General features: G+C 38.4%; 1 protein-coding gene across 3 annotated transcripts in view; it reads left to right on the forward strand.

The window, feature by feature from the left end:
- The window catches only part of GLRA2 (glycine receptor alpha 2), a 288,190-nt gene that overhangs the window by 77,154 nt on the left and 191,024 nt on the right, over positions 1-20,012 (forward strand). The gene's annotated exons all lie outside the window — the stretch shown is intronic.

Below are 20,012 nucleotides of genomic sequence, written 5' to 3' on the forward strand. Positions count from 1 at the left end.
TCACCTTTGCTGATTGGTTAATCTAAAGTGAAACCTTAGTATTTCCATTTCTATTAGAGCTTTTCAGGAGCAATTTTTTACAAAGTCATTAATAGTTCGGGACTCCTTTTGAGAATTACTTTATGTTCTCTGATTACATACAATAGAAAATTACTCCTAATATTTAAAATTTATGTTCATTCTCTATATATCTTATGTATTAGTCCCTTATCAGAGATATTTGGTACACAACATCTTTATTTTCATGTCAATTAAAAGAGCCATGTTACAGTTAAAACATCTAGGCACAATTTGCCTTTAGAAGATGTATCCCATAAACTTAGTTCTCCTCCATATTGGATCTTAAGTTAACTTTAGCCAACAACTTATGAATGTGCTCTTTGAAGGTACTGAATATAGGTAGTACTCAATATCACATTTTTCTTTTTCCTGACAAGTTTTTCCAATGCACAACAGATGTCTTCTGTGACAGTTTTATACTATTGGATAAACATAACTCCACTTACTCAACAATTGGTTTATGTTTGCTTCTCTTTTAATGAAGGAGTGAATGGCACAAGTCAGCTAATAAACTATGTAGCAGCAATTGTCCACTGTGGTCCTTGCCACCTGAATATTGCATTTAGACAAATGTCCTACTTCTGCCAATGACAGAAGTGTTTTATGGGCTACTGTAAAGTACGGTTCTCCTGTCCTGACTTAATTGAACTGGGGCAGCAGCACAACCAGTGTTTCTAGGCCCTAGACAAAATTGTGATACCAAATGGGGTTTGTCTTTGAGCTCTCAGGCTCACTGTTTTGTGTCTCTTCTTTCCACTAAGTAGCACTCTTGTGAGTGACACCTCAGGCTTTTAATATCTCCACAACATCCCTTTTTTCACCACTATCAAAGTGTCTTCTCCAAAAAGAATCTATTAATGCATTTACACTGGGACATAAACAACTGATAACAGCCAAAAAGAAGATGAAAGGCTAAACCTGAAGAATGAAATTCAAATAGAATTTTGAGAACTAGCCAAGGGTTGAGGGAGAAAATCATCAGGGTGTGAGGATGGGGGCAAGAAGGCAGAGTATTGCAGTAGGGCATTCTAGATCCTAATGAAAGCAATAGTGTATGTTTACTCTTCCATGTGTACATAAGACCAGTCCTGTTGAGAGCTGTGTTCCTGTCTGCCATTTGACTAGCTATTTGGTGTTTCAGCTAACATTTATTGAACATATATTATGTGCAAGCCTCTATGTGCCAGATGCTGGGAATACAAATCCCTTAAGGAACTTACAACCTATTAGGGAGATGATGATGGGAAAAAATGCATATAAAACAAAATAGAGAAGGACTGGGGCAAAGGAGAAAGTCAAAGTGCTCTAGGAAATCTGTGGAAGGAGAGACTATTTTCAACTGGGAGCTATGAATCAGCAAAAGTTTCAGGGAGTTTGTGGCCCCTGAGCTGAGATGGGAAGGGAAAATACAGATTCCAATGGGGTGATGCATTCTAGGCAATGGGAGATGCCTTGAACAAATGCAAAGAGGAATGAGAATTTAAAATTGACCAATGGTTTTTGCCTTCAGGAGATTGTTGGTGCCCTTTAAGAGAGGGCTGAAGACAGAAGCCAGACTAAGAAGGGTCAAGGAGAAAGTAGGTAGTAAGGACGTGGGAACACTGAGCATGGAAGTAGTTTTCAAGAAGTTTGGCAGTAAAAGGAATGAAAGAGATGAAACAATAGCTGGATAGGAAGGATAGAGCAAAGAAAGACTGCCCCATTTGTAGAGTGATGGGAAAGAATAAATAGAGGGGGGGGGAATGAAGATGCATGAGAAAGATGGTATTTGATGAAAGTTGGAGGGTGATTGGATTAAAGACATGGAATATGTAGGTGATCCCACCTCTCTGCTTCTGAAGGACAGAAAGAGGAAAGAGAGTAGATGAAGAAACTGATAAGTTTTGAAGTGTGGAGGAGGGGAATGGAGGAAGGTCCTGTCAGATGACCTTGATCTTTTAGTAAACTGAAAAGCTGGGGTGTCTGCACTAAATTTTGTAGCTGGGGTGATGGTTGGGGCTTTCAGAAGAAAAGAGCTTGGAAAATTCACTGTGGAAAATGCGATAGGGAACAATTGCAAAATAATGGAAGGATGGATGTGCTATTCCTCACAATAACATTGAGATGAGGAATTAATAGTCATGACTGTTTGAAGTGATCAAGTGCCGCATTATGTGTCATCAAGTCATCAAGCACCTTACATATGAATGATCCTTTGATGCTACCATTTTGCTTCAAAGATCTTAGTAATGGTTAGGTGATCATTTCAACCTAGTCTTTCTTATGGAGCTGGGAAAGACCTTAGCTTAAAAAGGCCATGTTCTCCCGCTGCATCCAGGGCCATCTCCAGTCATCCTGATCTTTATCTTGTCTCTGGACCCAGACGGGAGGAGGAAGAGGAGGAGGAGAGAGTGAGGCTGGTGACTTTGCTCAGCCTTCTCTCACTTAAAGCCAATTGCCTTGAAAGTCATGGTAACACCCTGCTGATGTCACAGTCCTCTTCAAGAATGAAGAACAAACAACAGCAATTTTTAAAGAAACATATCACTTGGCCAAAATGTTCATTCTTCACATGAGTCAGAGTGTTCAACAAGCTTCTGTGTGTTAAAGGGAAGTGAGTAGCAGTCTTACTCTGCATATCTTTAGAACTGTGATTTTTATTTAAATTCCGAATTGCCCCTAGACTAATTCCATTTAAGACCCAGCTAGATTGAAATGTGTAGCAGCAAGCACCCCAGCATCCCCAGGGTGGCGGCCAACACAGGTTCTTAGATCTGCTTTTCTATAGGAAAGCAACTCAAAATGGGCTAACAAGCTTACTTTAATCAATCAAACATATATCATTTACCTAGTTCAGGGGAAAAATCAGAACCCCAAACTTCAGAGAATACAAACAGAAATTAGAACAGAAAATAACACAGTTCAGCAGACAGGGCTTCCAGCTTTCTAACCATTACATCCATATCTAGTTAATTACCAGAGAGGGAGGCAGCAACATGCAGGTTTTCAAAGCCAGGGACTCAACGGCTGCCCAGAGTCTCATTTGGCCAAATCACATCGCTCTTCCCAAAGTGAACCCCAAAGCAAAATCTCACATCAGGGTATATATAGCCTTCTCCTGGGTCAGAGAATGTCACAACCCTCTTGACCCACTGCCCAATCACAAAGTAACAAGGTGTGGGCGTTCCTGAAAAACAAGTCTCTCTCCATAGGCTCCATGTAACCATATTCAGCCTATTAGGGGGCAAAGTATATTTTCAAATCAGGGAAGGTTCTCAGATTCACCCAAGCCTATCAAGGGGCCAAGGGAAAGGGAAGATCTTCAGATTCCCATTACCATAACAAAATGGCATTCTTTTCTGATGCCTGATGCAAATACCCAAACCTCACAAGTATTAATGATAACATAGGAACTGGGAGAAGATTCCAGGATTGCAGACATGAAATAGATTCAGGAAGCCCAGATACTAACTCAGCCTTAATTGAAGGTGCAGCAGATGAATAGATGGCATGATATCATATTGATCCAATGTTAGGAAATGCTCCCTAGTGTAAAAGTTTCTTTCTTACTTGCTCTAATATCTATAATTTCCAAGGTAATCAAAGATAGGGGAGCTAAAGAAATATTTCTGCTTTAAATTAAGACTTTGAGTTCCCATACTTAGGCTGAATCCTCATAGGGCAAATTCTCTTAGAAGATAAAACATTTAAACCACTAATCACTCATATCTTAGTATGAATTAGTTTCTTATCTTTTTTTGAGAATAGGTTTCGATAGGAAGAGAACACAAAGACACTAGGTGGCTGAAAGAAAAGAAGAAGGGTACCATTGACAAGACCATGAACACAGAATAGACATGGACACAGAACTGGGAAACTGGGAGTGCCAAAAATATTTGTTTCCACAGTTTGATCTAGGGCTATACACTACAAAGATTTTAATCAATTCCCAACTAGAAATAATTATATGAACTAATGATCTTATAGATTTGGTTGAGTCAAGAAAAAACAGAGTATGCCATGCCCTCCAATAGGCCACCATATTTTTGAGGGGATAGGAGTAGGAATGGAGGCCCAGATTGTTGGTACCTTAAAAGAAAGGTCAAGGCTTTAAAAGGATAGGAAAACTGTTGGCTCTTAGTACCTCAAGATCCATCACTATTCTCTTCTCCCACAACTCCCTTTAGGGGCTAAACTTCTTTTTTTTTGGGGGGGGTAAGTGGAAAGCAAGGCAATTGGGGTTAAGTGACTTACCCAATGTCACACAGCTAGTAAGTGAATCAAGTATGTGAGGCCCGATTTGAGCTCAGGTCCTCCTGACTCCAGGGCCAGTGCGACACTGCATCACCTAGCTGCCTTCAGGGGCTAAATTTCTGATTTGGTCACTGATTTACTCCTCATCTCCACTCTTTAGATTCAGGCACTCTGCAGAATCCCTAGTACCAATCCACATGAGCTTTAAATTAAAGTTTACTCTCCTCCAAATTGAAGGAAAGTGAAACTGAGAAGCTACAGACCTGAGTTGGCTGAGAGTCTCTTTCATTCCCTATTCTTGCCTCCATAGGCTGCTCAACACCTTCCCCATCAAAGAACCAATAGCTATGATTCCACACATTCTACTTGAGGACCTGGTGATATTCCTTGCTTTCCTGTCCTAATGAAGACAGGCTACTACAAATATTTAAATCAAACCTTAAAAATAGTACATTCATGGGACTTGCTTTAGGGAAATATATTGCTCATTATTATTATTATTATTTTTGCTTTTTGGAGGGCAATTGGGGTTAAGTGACTTACCCAAGGTCACACGGCTAGTTTTTGTGTTAAGCATCTGAGGCTGGATTTGAACTCAGGTCCTCCTGACTCCAGGGCTGGTGCTCTATTCACTGTACCACCTAGCCACCCCTGCTCATTAAATTTTTTGTATTTCTGTCATTAAATTTTTCTACTCTTCAAATGAAAGAGCATGAAATATTTAACTGGGAATGAGTGTTCTTTTGTTGTATTATTAATTTCTTAGCTTATAATTGACCTACCCATTCATCACTGGAATCTTTACAGTTCCTTTACGAAGTCAAGGAACATTTTTTTATCAGTTGTAGTGATGAATAAATAATTGAAATTACTTAGATGATAGCTGCGACAATATAATAGTCACTTCTCTACCTGAGGGCCCTGCTGAAATTTGTCTAAATTGAACAGATGTTGTTTGAGTTAGTTTTCCCTTTTGTATCCAGGGGGTCATAAGAATCTTGTCTTCCTGAATGTAGAAGTTTATGGAAATCTTCCACTATCTCTCTCCTGCATTTTCTCCATCTGTGTTTGGGCTAGACTAGAGAAATGAATGGTGTCGTCAAAAGACCACTAGCTAGAAATCAGCATGGCTCCAGTTAGAGTTAGTTTCACCATGGGCAAGTCGCCTCTGCTCTTTTGAGTTCATTTTCGTTTTTGTTTTTTGTCACAACTTGTCATGATCCTATGATTTCGAGCTGAGTCATACCTCTCCCAGGCCTTCAGTGTGCATTCTGGTCATGTTCCCACGTGTTAGCATAAAGGAGATTTCGAGTCAGTGGAAATGGAAAGAGGCACAGCTTTATTGGCAGGACAGGCATGTGGTTACATCTCTCCCTACTTCCCTGCCCCCCTCATGCTTCAGCCCTTAAATCCCCCAAAGTGCACTTGCAGAGCTCGTGGACAGCTCATGAACAGCTCTAGAGAGAAGGTAGGGGGCCAATCAGAGAACAAGGAGACTGTGTCCAGAATAGCTTGCATACTCCTGCGCACTTACCCTTTGATCCTGAGATAAACATCAGGGTAACAGGGTATTTGCATGACACACAATCTGGGCCTCAGCACTTCCTAGAGGTCAGGGCTCCTTGACCTCAGATAAGATAAGCACATACCACAGAGTGCCCTGTTGCCAGACCTGAACTCAGAGAGGCTGCCTGAGACCTTTGGGGGGCCGCAGACCCCAACAAGTCCCTTTTCCTGTTTGTCGCAGAGCGCCAAATCTTATGAGTCCTGCAAGGCACGGGATTTTTTGGACGTCTGCATGAGAGGGTAACTGAGGAGGGGATAATTACCATAAACAAAACCCATTCAATTACAGATTATATAGTATTCACAAATCAATGGGAAAAGGATAATGAGGTGGGGACACTTGCCAGGCATAGAGCATTCCTTTAAACACACTTACTACATATTTCACAATACAAGGAAGCAAACTAAGTAATATCAAAACCAAAACAGACATTATCAGTATAGTTTGTATATTTGCCCACCAGGAACTTATCTGTAGGTGTTGGAACCAATCTATAATACCTTGGGCACGTTCATCAGGTAGCAAATCTTGTTGGGTAGCTCAACTGACTTCTAAAGCTAGTTGGTGTAGGAGATCTATATCATGTGTGACATTGGAGGATAGGAAAAAACCATGCAAATGATTTTTTATTTCAGTCTAATTGTAATGGAACCCATTGGTCTCATTATAAGGGAGGTGAGCAACACAGAAACAGTGATACCTGTAATCACACTGAAACATTTGCATGGCTTCCAACAGGTCAACCCATTGCCAACATTGATAATGCTTTCTCTAAGACTGTTAATAAGCCCATAAACCTCATTATTAATGTGGCTTCATATGGCAAAACCTGTTGAGACATTATGGGCTAAGTCTTGAATGTATTGGGCCTGCACTATTTGATTTTGTACCATGGACACGGACATTGCTATGGAAACAGAAGAGGTGATAAGGGAAATCAACAAGGTGATACCAATTATAATGCAACTAAAGCACCGTTTCCTTCATCTTAAACCCACTCTCATCCCTTTTTTTTTGTAGAGCCTGTAAGGTATGGTCAGCTGGGGTGGGGTACCACCCATCAGTCTGTACTGGAGTGAGAACAAATCGTGGTCTTGTTATCATAAATACTTTGTCCTGAGTGCTAAGAGGCTCCATACAGTCGGATACTGTGCAATTGAAGCAAGTAACATTATACTGTTCCCCCATTTGGCTGCTAATATTAACCTTTCTGCCCCACATGAAGGCATTGTGACCCCCTAAACAAGCATGAGATTGAAACACATATCCCATGCAGTCCTCTGTACCCACATTGACAGTCCAGTTCTGGCCCTTCCCGAGTAAGGTTTCCCAAACATGTTCATACCCCGGATACACTTGGGTCTTATTTAGGGCAAGAACTATGGTTGTGTAATTAGTGGCCATGGAGGCCTTCCAGAGTTGAGGGGTGTGTCTTCCCTGTTCTGTTACCCAAACTGGGTCAGGGAAAGCCACAAAGGACTTGTTCCCAGTTACATCCCATGACTGCAAGGTCTCATTCTGTTTCATCTGATGGCATTGTCTTTGACTGGTCTTACACTCTCTTCTGTGTGGGAATATACCTGTGTGGTCGTAGGGACACAGGGGAATAAATCACTAATTAAGGTTCAATGCAAGTCCCATCCAATACACAGTCTGCGTGCTGCCTGCCGCTATCTGCACAGTCCTGGAAACATTTGTTATTTGTTCACAATCTGATTGGTTGCCTATTGAAAAACAGATGGGTGACCATAGTGAAAGTCCTGTGAAGTTACATTGTAATGTTGTTATTGTGCTGTTGGGCAGGGTCAGGTCAAATTCCTGGCCCACAATCTTGGAACCATTGCCAGATAAAACTATCTCAGGAAGAACTTTCCCCCAGGAGACAACCAGGGCCATGGAGGATTAGGGACAATGGCCCAATGCTGCCACATGCATTCCAAGGCAGCAGGGAGGAGTGAGAGTCAGCAGAAGCCATGTTAGTTGTGCCAGCAGTCTCTTTTCGGGGCAGGGGTGTTGCCAAGGTCAGACCCAGATCTTTTGGCCATTTTCTGTGGAGATACAAACATACCCTGGCCCCCATATTATCACCTTACCGGGGCTCTCCTACCTCCCATTGTGCCCGAGCCACATAATGTGCATTTCTGGATGATCACCAGAGGTTGTAGTGGGGAATGGGAGTAGATGACGCTTGCCCATAGAAAAATGGCACATGGCAGGAGTCAGAGAATGACAATCAAATTTTTAAAAGTTATATGTATAGAGTGCCATATCAACATGCCTTTGTCACAACCGTCCCTTTCCCTTCTCCTATTTGGCGAGGATTGCCTTGATAGAGCGATTTGCTTTTTCCACAATTGCCTGACCAGTGGGATTGTAAGGGAGGCCAGTAACTTGTCTAATGCCAAATCTGGCTAAAAACTCCTTCAAGGCTTTAGAAACATATGAGGAGCCATTATCTGTCTTTAACTCTAGAGGGGGTCCACTAATGGAAAAACAATGATATAAATGGTTTTCTACATGACTTAACTTTTCTCCTCCTTGTATGGTGGCTATCAAAAAACCTGAGAAGGTGTCTATTGTTACATGGATGCAGGCTCCAGAAAGGTATGTTACATCCCTCTGCCAAATCTCATTTGGCGCCCTTCCTCAGGGGTTCTTTCCCCCAGGAGGTGGAGGGAGATAAGGAAAGCAGCAAGTGCATTGTTTCACTACTTGTCTAGCTTGTTCTTCGGTAACATGGAATTATATACATAGAATATATGCATTTTGATAAAATTAAGAGTAAGCTAATGTAGTTCTATGAATATTTGGGGGAAAAGTTGGAAAAATTTGAACTTTTGATTAATAGTCCCATTATTGTAGATAAAGAGACCTAGGAAGTGAAGAATGAACTGTAGTATAGGTAATGGCCTCTATCTTATAAGGCTTATGACTTCTGAAAAAAAGTTAAAAAGATCTGTATTCTGAGTGTGTTAAAATTAGCTAAAATTTTATAACCTAATAGCTCTGTGTATACTTTAGAGCAAAACGAACTTTTAAGATAGAGATTATTCAGACTAAGTTGGTATAAAAATTTTCTTAAGTAAGAAATTCCCTAAGTATGATAATTGTGGAATTCTTTAGATACCACAAAGTGTTTTAGTCAAAAAGTATAGCAAAATGTCTTTAAGTAGAATAAATCTCCAAAGTATTATTAACTTACTAATTGTCTAGTTGATTGTAGAATTCTTTAGACATTAAAAGGTGTTTTAGCCAGAAAAAGTTATAGTAAATGAATCTGAGCATAGTACTTTAAAAGCTATTAGTTTCAAAATTCCTTTAGTCAATGGGAATATCTTAAGGTGATTTTTAAGTGGTTTGTATAATTTTCTATACATTTTCTAATTTTAGGTAAAAATATTATATTTTCCAATAAGCTAACATTAAAAGAGTTCATATCCTTTACTGATTACTTAGTCTGATCATAGGAATAAGGTCTAAGAAGAAAAAGTAGAAATATGTGAATATGGTTTTAAATGCTTTTCATCTTAAACTTTTACCAATCACTAGAGTTTAGAGCTAATTATAGTTAATTTTATTCTCATGTAGCTGTAATAAACAATAAAGATCTCCTGGGTCTTTTAATACATAAGCGATATCATTTAACATTTTTCTTTCTCAAATTTAACTTATCCTGGTGTAATAGCCAATGCTTGTTAATCTTTTGCAACTTTTTAACAAGTTAGGTTCATTATTTAAGAATTGCATTCACTAAAACAAAATTAAAATTCTAACCTAGTCTGCTGATTTTTCCTATAGAGATATTTTCCAGGGGTCTTGACATTATTAAAAAATAAGAATTGATATAGACCAGTGACTGAAAGTGATGCTCCTGCTTTGATAAATCTCATACATGCAGGAGGAATGTAATAAAGTTTTTACCTAGTTTCCTCTTTTCCACATACAGTAATCAATTAACAATTCTAGATTTTAACATTGAGACACTAAAATGATCAATTTTACAAGTTCCATAAGTGACAGCCAAATTATTTTAGTTGTAGTAGAAACACTAAACTTCAGATGAAGTCAGGTGTATTCCTAGATCATATAAAATCATTGATAAAAAGGATGGATTGTCTTATCCAGTACAGACAACTGTTGGCTTCTTATCAGTGGCAGGGCTCAGAACTTTTAACAGCCAGTCCTCATGGTAGGTTGAAGTCTCTTTCCCCTCCTTCCTTTGCCCAGTGGGGGAAAGTGAAGTTTGAAAGTGTGGGGGAAGGTGGAACTCTCTTTTCCTAATCTGATCTATGATGAAAGAAGTTAATACAATTGTATTGTGGTACCCTCTTGATTTGAGGGGGGAAGGGCTAACCTCCTTTTGTAACTACAGGTAAATTTGTAACTGCCTGGTTTTCTATATGGCAGATATAAACATTACAAGACAGGGTTTAGCAGAACTGATAAAGTAACATGACTGTTTCTACACAAATTTGTTTCCTCTATCTTTTCAGTTTCAACAAAAGTCAGATAAAAAGTTTTGTTTTATCCAATACAATTTTATCTAAAACAATAATTATCCAATCTTTACTATATAGTAGAATTGTACCACAACTCAGGAAGACCACAACAGCATGTTATGATAGTTGAATTTTCAAATCATCACATGCAAAAATAATTGATAGAGAATTTAGGCTCTTTACTCCTCTTTTCAAAATTGCAGAGGTTTGAATTGTGGATTCAGGTTACCTAATAAGTGTGGGGCAGCACACTCTGCCCCAGGGCTGCTGTTTGTAGAGCCCTTTATCATGCATCCTTCTTTTATCTAGATTGAGGAGGATGATTAAAAATCCTTCAGCACTCTCTCCTCTAGTGAGGAGAGACTCTTAAAGAAAGTTTTCAGCTAATTTAACCTGTATTGTGAACTTCAGTGATTCTTAATTTTTATATATATAATGCAAAAGGCTTTTAACGTCCAGTTACAGTGTGGAGAACCTGGAACCAATTCTCCAGACTATATTAGAGTTGAATAATTTTACTCCTAAAGTTTTTCAGTTCTTTATATGTTCTAATTTTGCCTTAGTGCCAAATAAAATTAACCTTCGGTTGCATCCTGATACATAACACTTTTCTCTTTTGATGAGGCAGGAGAATGCTAAATGCTTGCTAGTCTTCCTCTTTAATCTTAGGGGAAAAATTCTTTTTTACTTTTTATTATTTTTAACAGCCTTTCCCACAATCAAACTTGGCCAGAGTTGAATTGGAGGAAAGGAGGCCATTAAACCTTAAAACTTCTGTTCACATTTTTCATGCAAGTAATTTATACCTATCTTAAGCTTTCTACCCATGCTCCTTTCATTGCTACATACTTAAACTTTCTTGCTTTTCCTACTGTTATCTTTTTTATTGGACTTTGATTAAAGTCCCTTTTAAAACCACACATACCTTATTTCTTTCTGATTTTAACCTGACACTGTTCCCATACTCTTCGATTTACCATAACCATTTTTAACCTGTAAAATAATAAAATATACTTTGTTCATTTTCTGGTGAGAAAAAAGGGAGAGGCGGAGTGAAAAAAATAAAAACATTTCACAGAAAGTTCCATAGTCCAGCTGCATTTTAAATGTTATAGAATGACAAATTACTCTCATTCATTCTCACAAAGACACATAAACAAAACAGAAAGACACAGAAAATAACAGAATGGATCACATAGAATTTGTAGGAGATCTTCTGAAAATTTAAATAGTTGTTGGCTCTCCAGATAGATAGTAATGAAATCCAGGTAAGACTTATTTGATAAAATTAGAGACAGCTACATCACACTTAAGTGTTCCAGCCACCCTAGCACTTTCATTTCTGATGTTAAACATATCATTAATATATTCCATAGAAAAAAGGCTGCTTTTACCAGGTTATAAATCACAAAATCCTTATCCTCTAGGAGCCCAGGGGTACTGTTCTCATAACTTCTCATTTGTTCCCCAACTATGCCCCATTTCTGCTTCTCTAAGCCCATGTCTTCTATCCTTGGAGAGACCACTTTCACTTTTTAAATAAATGTCCGCAGGTCCTTAAGTGAGAGGGTCAGTCCCTGGTCTTTAACTGCCTTATAAAGCTGTCGAGTCCAAATCTCCATTTCCTCCTGACTTAGTTATAGGGGGGTGATTCCCCATTTTCATACTGAACCAACCCCAGAATTCCCCTGGAACCTTGGGGGTTCTCCTTTATCTTCCCCACTAGCATGGTGGCTCAGCTAAAATGTCCCTTGTCCCTTGTTCAGGCACCATTTGTCGTGACTTGTCGCGATCCTATGATTTCTAGCTGAGTCATACCTCTCCCAGGCCTTCAGTACACATTCTAGTCATGTTACCATGTGTTTTCATAAAGGAGAAGTCGAGTCATTAGAAATGGAAAGAGGCACAGCTTTATTGGCAGGACAGGAGTGTGGTTACATCTCTCCCTACTTCCCCCGTCCCCTCATGCTTCAACCCTTAAATCCCCCAAAATGCACTTGCAGAGCTCGTGGACAGCTTGTGAACAGCTCATGAGACAAGGTAAGGGGCCAATCAGAGAACAGGGAGACTGTGTCCAGAATAGCTTGCATACTCCTGCACACTTACCCTTTGACCCCAAGATAAACATCAGGGTAACAGGGTATTTGCATGACAGCACACAATCTGGGTGCCTCAGCACTTCCTCGAGGTCAGGGCTCCCTGACCTCAGATAAGATAAGCACATACCACAAAGTGCCCTATAACCAGACCTGAACTCAGAGAGGCTGCCTGAGACCTTTGGGGGGCCCATAGACCCCAATAGTTTTTTAATCAGTAAAATAAGACTAATGTCTACATTATCTCCAAGGCATCTTTTAGTTGGAATGCTCTTTGATTCTTTTTTAAAAAAGTATTTCTAGCTTTCATCAATCCATGCAGGTGGAAGATGCTGCCATCCACACCAAATGGCAAGATATATGCTCCTATTGACATCAATGAATAGTTTACAATTGCACAATTCATAGAACTATAGCCTGGATGCCAAAATCTGCTTAGCTCAATAAAGGGGCCTTTCTTTTAGTAGAGTAGCAGGCCAATCCATCACTCCATCAATTAATCATTAGATCTTTACTGAGGGTGAACTCATACCCCTGTGGTGTGATTTCAGGGAGCCTGTGGAAGACCCTCCCATTCATTAGATGGCATCTGAGATTTTACTATCAGAACCCCATCATTAGCTTAAGTTTTTAATTTTTCTCATTAAAAAAGTCATGTGATGGCAGAGCATCTAAGTCTTCTCCCCAATACCTCCAAATACCTGTAAAAAGTGACTCTAAACAAATCCTAGAGCTACAGAGGCCACAAAATGACATCTTCAGCTGAAGATAGCTTGGAAGACCAACAGGAAGAGGCTTTTGCACCAGGCTGGGAATATAGAGTAGTCCCCCATGGGCTACTCTGGCACAGACTGTGCCAGAGCAGACTTCAGGAGAGTGAATCACCAGCTGTGGTGTTTTCCAGACATCTCAATCCACAAACACCAAAGACAAAGTAGAAGGTCAGTAGGGAGACTCTGTTGAACCTGAGTGAGAGAAGAGCATGGTCCAGCCCCAGGCCCAGGGTGGCAGAGGTGGAGGAGGTGGCATCAGTATCTCCAGGCCCACAAATGGTGGGAGAATGAAGCAGTTAATCATAGTGTAATTGCAAGGGTCACTTTGTTGGTACTGAGACCAGATTCTCTTGCTTTGCCCTGCTTGCATCTGGGTCACAGCCTTGGGTGGTGGTCCTGGGGTGAGGAGGAGTGCTGGCATGGCAGAGCTTGTGGCAACTGTGGAGAGGGAGTCCTCCTCACAGTTCCAAGGCAGAAAAGATCACAAGCCAGGAGAAAAGTAAACACCTCTCCTTTGATTTCGTCACCTTAAAAGACCTGAAAATTTATAGGTGCCTAGAAGTAGCTCTGACAACAGCAGTGCCAAACCCCAGAAACTTAGGACAGAGCATTCTTCATTCTGGAAGAAGAGTCCTACCTCAACAAAGAGCTCAAAAGTCAAGTAATTATCTGGGAAAATGAGCAAACAGAGGCAGGAAAAGCAGACTATAGAATCTTATTTTGGTGATAAAGATCAAAACATACAACCAGAAGAAGACAACAAAGTCAAAACTCCTGCATCAAAAGCTTTGAAGAAAAATGTGAATTGGTCACAGGCTATGGAAGAGCTCAAAAAGGATTTTGAAAATCAAGTAAGAGAAAAGGCAAATTGGGAAGAGAAATGAGAGTGATGAAAACAAGTCATGAAAAATGAGTCAATAGCTTGCTAAAGGATACCACAAAAATCCTGAAGAAAATAACATCTTAAAAATAGACTAACTCAAATGGCAAAAGAGGCCCAAAAAGCCAATGAGGAGAAGAATGCCTTAAAAGTAGAATTGGCCAAATGGAAAAGGAGGTCCAAGAGCTCACTGAAGAAAATATTTTCTTAAAAATTAGAATGGAGCAATGTAAGTTAATGATTTTATGATAAATCAAGATATAATAAAACATATCCAAAATAATGAAAAAAATAGGAGACAATGTGAAATATCTCATTGGAAAAATCATTGACTTGGAAAAAAGATCCAGGAGAGATAATTTAAAAATTATTGGACCACCTGAAAGCCATGATGAAAGAAAGAGCCTAGGCATCATCTTTTAAGAAATTACAAAGAAAAATTGCCCTGATATTCTAGAACCAGAGGGTTAAATAGAAATTGAAAAGAATCCACCAATTACCTCTTGAAAAAGATCCCAAAAAACAAACTACTAGGATATTTTAGCCAAATTTCAGGATTCCCAGGTCAAGTAGAAAATATTACAAGCAGTCAGAAAGAAACAATTCAAGTGTTGTGGAAACACAATCAGGATAACCCAAGATCTAGCAGCTTCTATATTAATGGATTGGAGGGCTTTGGAATAGGATATGCTGGGGGTCAAAGGAACTAGGATTAAAACCAAGAATCACCTATCCACCAAAACTGCATATAATGCTTCAGGTGGAAAAATGGATATTCAATGAAATAAAGGACTTTTAAGCATTCATAACAAAAAGACCAGAGATGAACAGAAAATTTGACTTTCAAATACAAGAATCAAGAGAAGCATGAAAAGGTAAATAGGAAAGAGAAATCATAAGGGACTTATTAAAGTTGACTTGTTTACATTCCTTCATGGAAAGATGATATCTGTAATTCATGAGACTTTTCTCAGTATTAGGATCATTGAAGGGAATATATATGCATATAAACATAAAAAGGCATATACATAGGTATGCATATATACACATGCATATGGTGAGTTGAATATGAAGGGATAATATTTTAAAAATAAAATTAGGGGGTTAGAGAGGGAGAGATAGAATAGCATAAATTATTTCACATAAAAGAGGCAAGAGAAAGCTATTATAATGGAAGGGAAGATCAGGGAGGTGAAAGGGAATGAGTCAACCTTACTCTCATTGGATTTGAATTAGGGAGGGAATAACAACACTCAGTTGGGTATCTTACCTTACAGGAACATAGAGGGGCAGAAAATAAGAAGGGGGGGTGATGATAGAAGGGAAGGCAGATTAGGGAAGGGGATAGTCAGAAGCAAACACTTTTGAAAAGGGACAGGGTCAAGGGAGAAAATAGAATAAATACGGGTGGGATAGGATAGAAGGAAATATAGTTAGTCTTTCACGATATGATTACTCTGGAAATGTTTTGCATAACTACACATATTATAACCTACATTGAATTGCTTGTCTTCTCAATGGGGGTGGGTGAGGAGGGAAGAAGGGAGAGAATCCAGAACTCAAAGTTTCAAAAACAAATGTTTAAAAAAAATTGGTTTTCATGCAACTTGGAAGTAAGATGTACAGGCAATGGAGTACAGAAATCTCTCTTGCCCTACAAGAACATAAGGGGTAAAGGGGTACAAGATGGAGAGATGGAGTGGGGACAGAAGGGAGGTCAGAGACTTGGGGAAGAGATAATCAGTATGCATTCCATCTTGGGGTTGGGGGTAGAGGAGAGATGTGGAGAAAATTTGGAACTCAAAATCTTGTGGAAATGAATGTTGACAACTAAAAATAAATAAATGATTCTCGGGGAAAAATGTTATATGATCAGTCACCAGTCATTTATCTCTTGATGAGAATGAGAATAGATTTTAATACGGAGAGAATATAAGTCTGTAGGATCCCCTGAGTCAGAGGTGTAGAGGTAGTATGATGCTAGATTGTATCTTCCCTGCCTCTATCACTACATGGGCTGTCCACTAGGCCTGGGGTATACCCCTTCCTCATCTCTGCCTCAGAACCCCAAGTTTCCTTTTATTAAAAAAATATGGAATAAAAGAAGCATTTCCATAACATAGTATAATAAAAAATTATTGTATTTAAAATTGTAAATCTATTATGTACAACTTGCTATTCCTTTTAAATAGCTGTCATATAAATTTCTTTTTCTCCTTTTTTCTTTCCTCTCATCCTGCCCTAGATATAGTTACCCTAAGACACAAATATGCATGTATGTCTGTATACACACATACATACATATATGTGTACATATACATATGTGTGTAAACATGTTTATAGATGTAAAATCATACTTCTATTTATCAGTACTTTCTCTAGGTGCAGAGAGCATCTTCCTTCATGTGTCCTTTTTAGTTAATTTGGGTATTTATAATAGTCAAAATTACATATCCAATCAAAGTTGTTCTTAAAACAGCATTGCTGCTACTATATACAATGTTCTCTTAGTTTTTCTCATTTTGCTCTTCATTATTTCATGGAAGGCTATTCATGTTTTTCTAAGATCATTGAACTCATCATTTCTTTTAGCACAGCATTATCATTATTGTCATTAATCCTACCGTCACTAGGCTACATACCACAACTTGTTCAGCCATTTGTTGTGGCAAACAATTAGAAACCTTGTGGATGCCCAAGTTTATTTACAAGCTCAACTTAAGTTTTACTTTCTGCAGGAGACTTTTCCTGTAGCACCCCTTTTCCCAATGGCCATGTGTTTATTTGGATTTACTTATATGGACACATGCTGTCTCCTCTGATAGAATGGAAGCTCTTTGAGGACAGAGACTGCTTCATTTTTTGTCCTTTTGTTCCTACTGCCTTTTCATAGTCCCTGCACATTGTCTTTGCTTAATAGATGTTTGTTGAATGACTTAAGACTGAGTCATACTGGAGGATGCCATATTGCTTAAGTAGAGAACATGGTGACATGGGGTCCTCTGCAAAAGATGGAAGACTAATCTATTCATGAAATTGCTTATTGAATGTCTCATTTGGTACCTTTGCTATGTCTCCGTAACAAATGTTCACTGTTAATACAGCTTCATCACTTAAAAAATTACATTTTAAAAAATACATAATGGTGTTTTCCCCCTATAAATATAAAGTCCAAAGCCCAAGTCTCTACAGGTAAGCTAGAGATAATAAATTGTAGGCTGTTCCAAGTTTTCAATGAATAGATTCTAATTTCCACTTTTACCTTAGATGACAACTTTTTGTTATTATTTTTTTTGGCCCTTTGGAGGGCAATTGGGGTTAAGTAACTTCCCCAAAGTTACACAGCTAATATTTTTGTGTGGGTGTTAAGTGTCTGAGGTTGGAACCGAACTTGAGTCCTCCTGACTCCCCAGACACCCTTTTACTCACTGGGCCACCTAGCTGCCCTAGATGACAACTTTTTAAAGGCATTTTTAACCTCCCAGCCTTTGCTGTTTGCAAGAATTCAGTTGCAAGTGCAAAGACTTCTTATGGAGGAAATCAGAAGAAGCAAAAATGGAGGTAAAAAGGGCTTTACCTACTGAAGTCTTGACTGATTGATAAAAGCAACAGTGTAAAGATAGATTTTTTAAATATATTAAGGTTTTGTTTTTCCTCAGTGAGTGGCTACCCTGCTGGTAATACTATTGACCTAAATAAGTCTTAAGTCTGCATGCCTGAAGTATTGTCATTGAAGTGTCAACACCATAAATAGCTGGAGGTTGAGAGGAGGAAATGGAGAGAGGAGGCAGGGTTCTTATTCTATGAATGAAAGTTAAAATTTCTATTCAGAGAAAAATCAAACTGTGCAAAACTAATATGAGAAGTGGGTTTTTGTTTGCTTTTGCTTTTGCTTTTAGTTAGGTTATTTCTTCAGTGGGGAAAGTACAGTTGAATTATATTTGGGAGGGAATAAATTCTTCAGAACTACTTTTCAATTTTTCAAATAAATTAGACACAAGCTCTGTTCTCTTTAACTATAATTCACTTCGAACCAAGGAAGAATTCACAAGCTCTGTGAAGGAGGAGCTTCTCAGTGCTGAGAAATTTTATTTCATCTTCAAATAGGAAAACAGCTCTAATAGTGTCAGTGAAGAAGAGATTAAAACATATTCCTTGATATTCTTCCTTTCCATCATTTTAGCAAAGACACACAAATACACAAAATACACAAACACCAAATTATTCAAGTTTACATGATTCATTGATTACCTGTCTTGAAATTAATTTCATAGATTTCCCTAATTTTCCCTTTAAAAATCCCAGTTGGAGGAAGAAACAAACTACCCGAAGTTTCCATCTTACTAAGAGTTTTGTTGTTCCCATAAAGTTTTGTCAAATTTTGGAATTCAGAGTATTTGTCCTTAGTATCTTTGTTATAAATAATGGCTAAATTCCAAACCACAAGTCAATTCACTCTATAATATACCTGATATAATGTACATTTGTAATAAAAAATGTATATAATAATACTAGTAATTAGACAAAATAGGCAAGCAATACAACAATAGAAAAATTGTTTATTTGTAATATTTGTGCATGAGGGAAAAGTTTTCATTAGAGAAAGAGGAAGTAGATGGAAACGTCAGTAGAAATGATAAAGGAAGTTCTAGGAAGTTTCAATGGTTTTATAGACTGTTGGTACTGGTGCTTCATAAAGTTTATTTTTTCAAACCTTTTCATTTGTTTTTTGTGATACAGGTGTATCACTAGCATCACTCTTTTGCTTCTCTTTATTTAAGGATTAAGATCATTAGAAGTGCTCAGATGTAATACAAAGGAATAAGAGAAAAGAGGGTATATAGGGAAAAGAAAGGGTAACAAAAATACACATTTGTAAAACTTGGAAATCAAAAAGCAAGCTGTGAGAGGCATACTACGGAACCAGAGAAATCACAGTTTTAGATTTGGAAGGGATCTTAAAGACAATCTATATCCAATCTCCTAGTTAATAAGATGAAGAAATTGAGGTATATTGGGGTGAAATGATTTGACTGAGGTCTCACAACTAGCTAGTGGCAAAGCTGCAATGAAGTATGTGTCTTCAGACTTTTTGTACGTTTTTTTTCTTTCACTACAAACAAGTTGGATCAAAAGCATGTGTGAAGTTATCCTCTGATGGTACAGAAGGAACTATGTATCAATAGCAACTTGAAATGAGTTGGGGGGGTGCTGTGAAAATGAGGGGGCAGTGTATTGAGCTAGGATTAATGGGGAAGGAGCACATAGTATAAGACCACATAATACTAGACACAGCATATTTTAAGTTGGACAGTCATTTGAGTAGTACCCATTCAAGTATATAATACTTTTACAGAAAAAATAATAATAATGCATCAGTGTATAAATCAGGGTATAAATATCAGCCTAGATAACTTACCATTAATCTTTGTAGGATTCCACATATAGTCATAATGTAGCTAAGCTTGAGTACATTTGACAGCAGGGCATCTACAGGCTCACACCAACATCACTTTTTTGAAGTTCTGGTTACTTTAGAGTTGATAAGCATTGATGAGAAACCACCCACCCAGCTATAATTAGAAGACTGTTGAATCTGACCTTTTAAAGGGAGACAGGCAAGGTTGGTTTTCTGTCTGACACCCATCTGTAGGAGCAGGGACCAACTGTTTTCCTTATGTAGTTTTTTGTGGTTGTGCCTCTGATTCAACAATGAAATCAAGGCTAATGTCAGCCAAGAAGGAGAAGAAAGTCAGAGGAATGAGAGAAAATGGGACAGAGGAAAAATAAGTGGATATCCACTGTATTTAAAATTTACCTGTCCCTGCTGACTACTTGAAAAAAATAAAGAAAATCTGTCCTACGTGAGTGTCAGATTTTACTAGCCTTTATAATGATACTTTA

This window comes from Petaurus breviceps, unplaced genomic scaffold (assembly GCF_028583685.1).
Source record: "Petaurus breviceps papuanus isolate PSGF00001 unplaced genomic scaffold, PetGlider_PUasm1.0 419, whole genome shotgun sequence".
Lineage (NCBI taxonomy): Eukaryota > Metazoa > Chordata > Mammalia > Diprotodontia > Petauridae > Petaurus > Petaurus breviceps.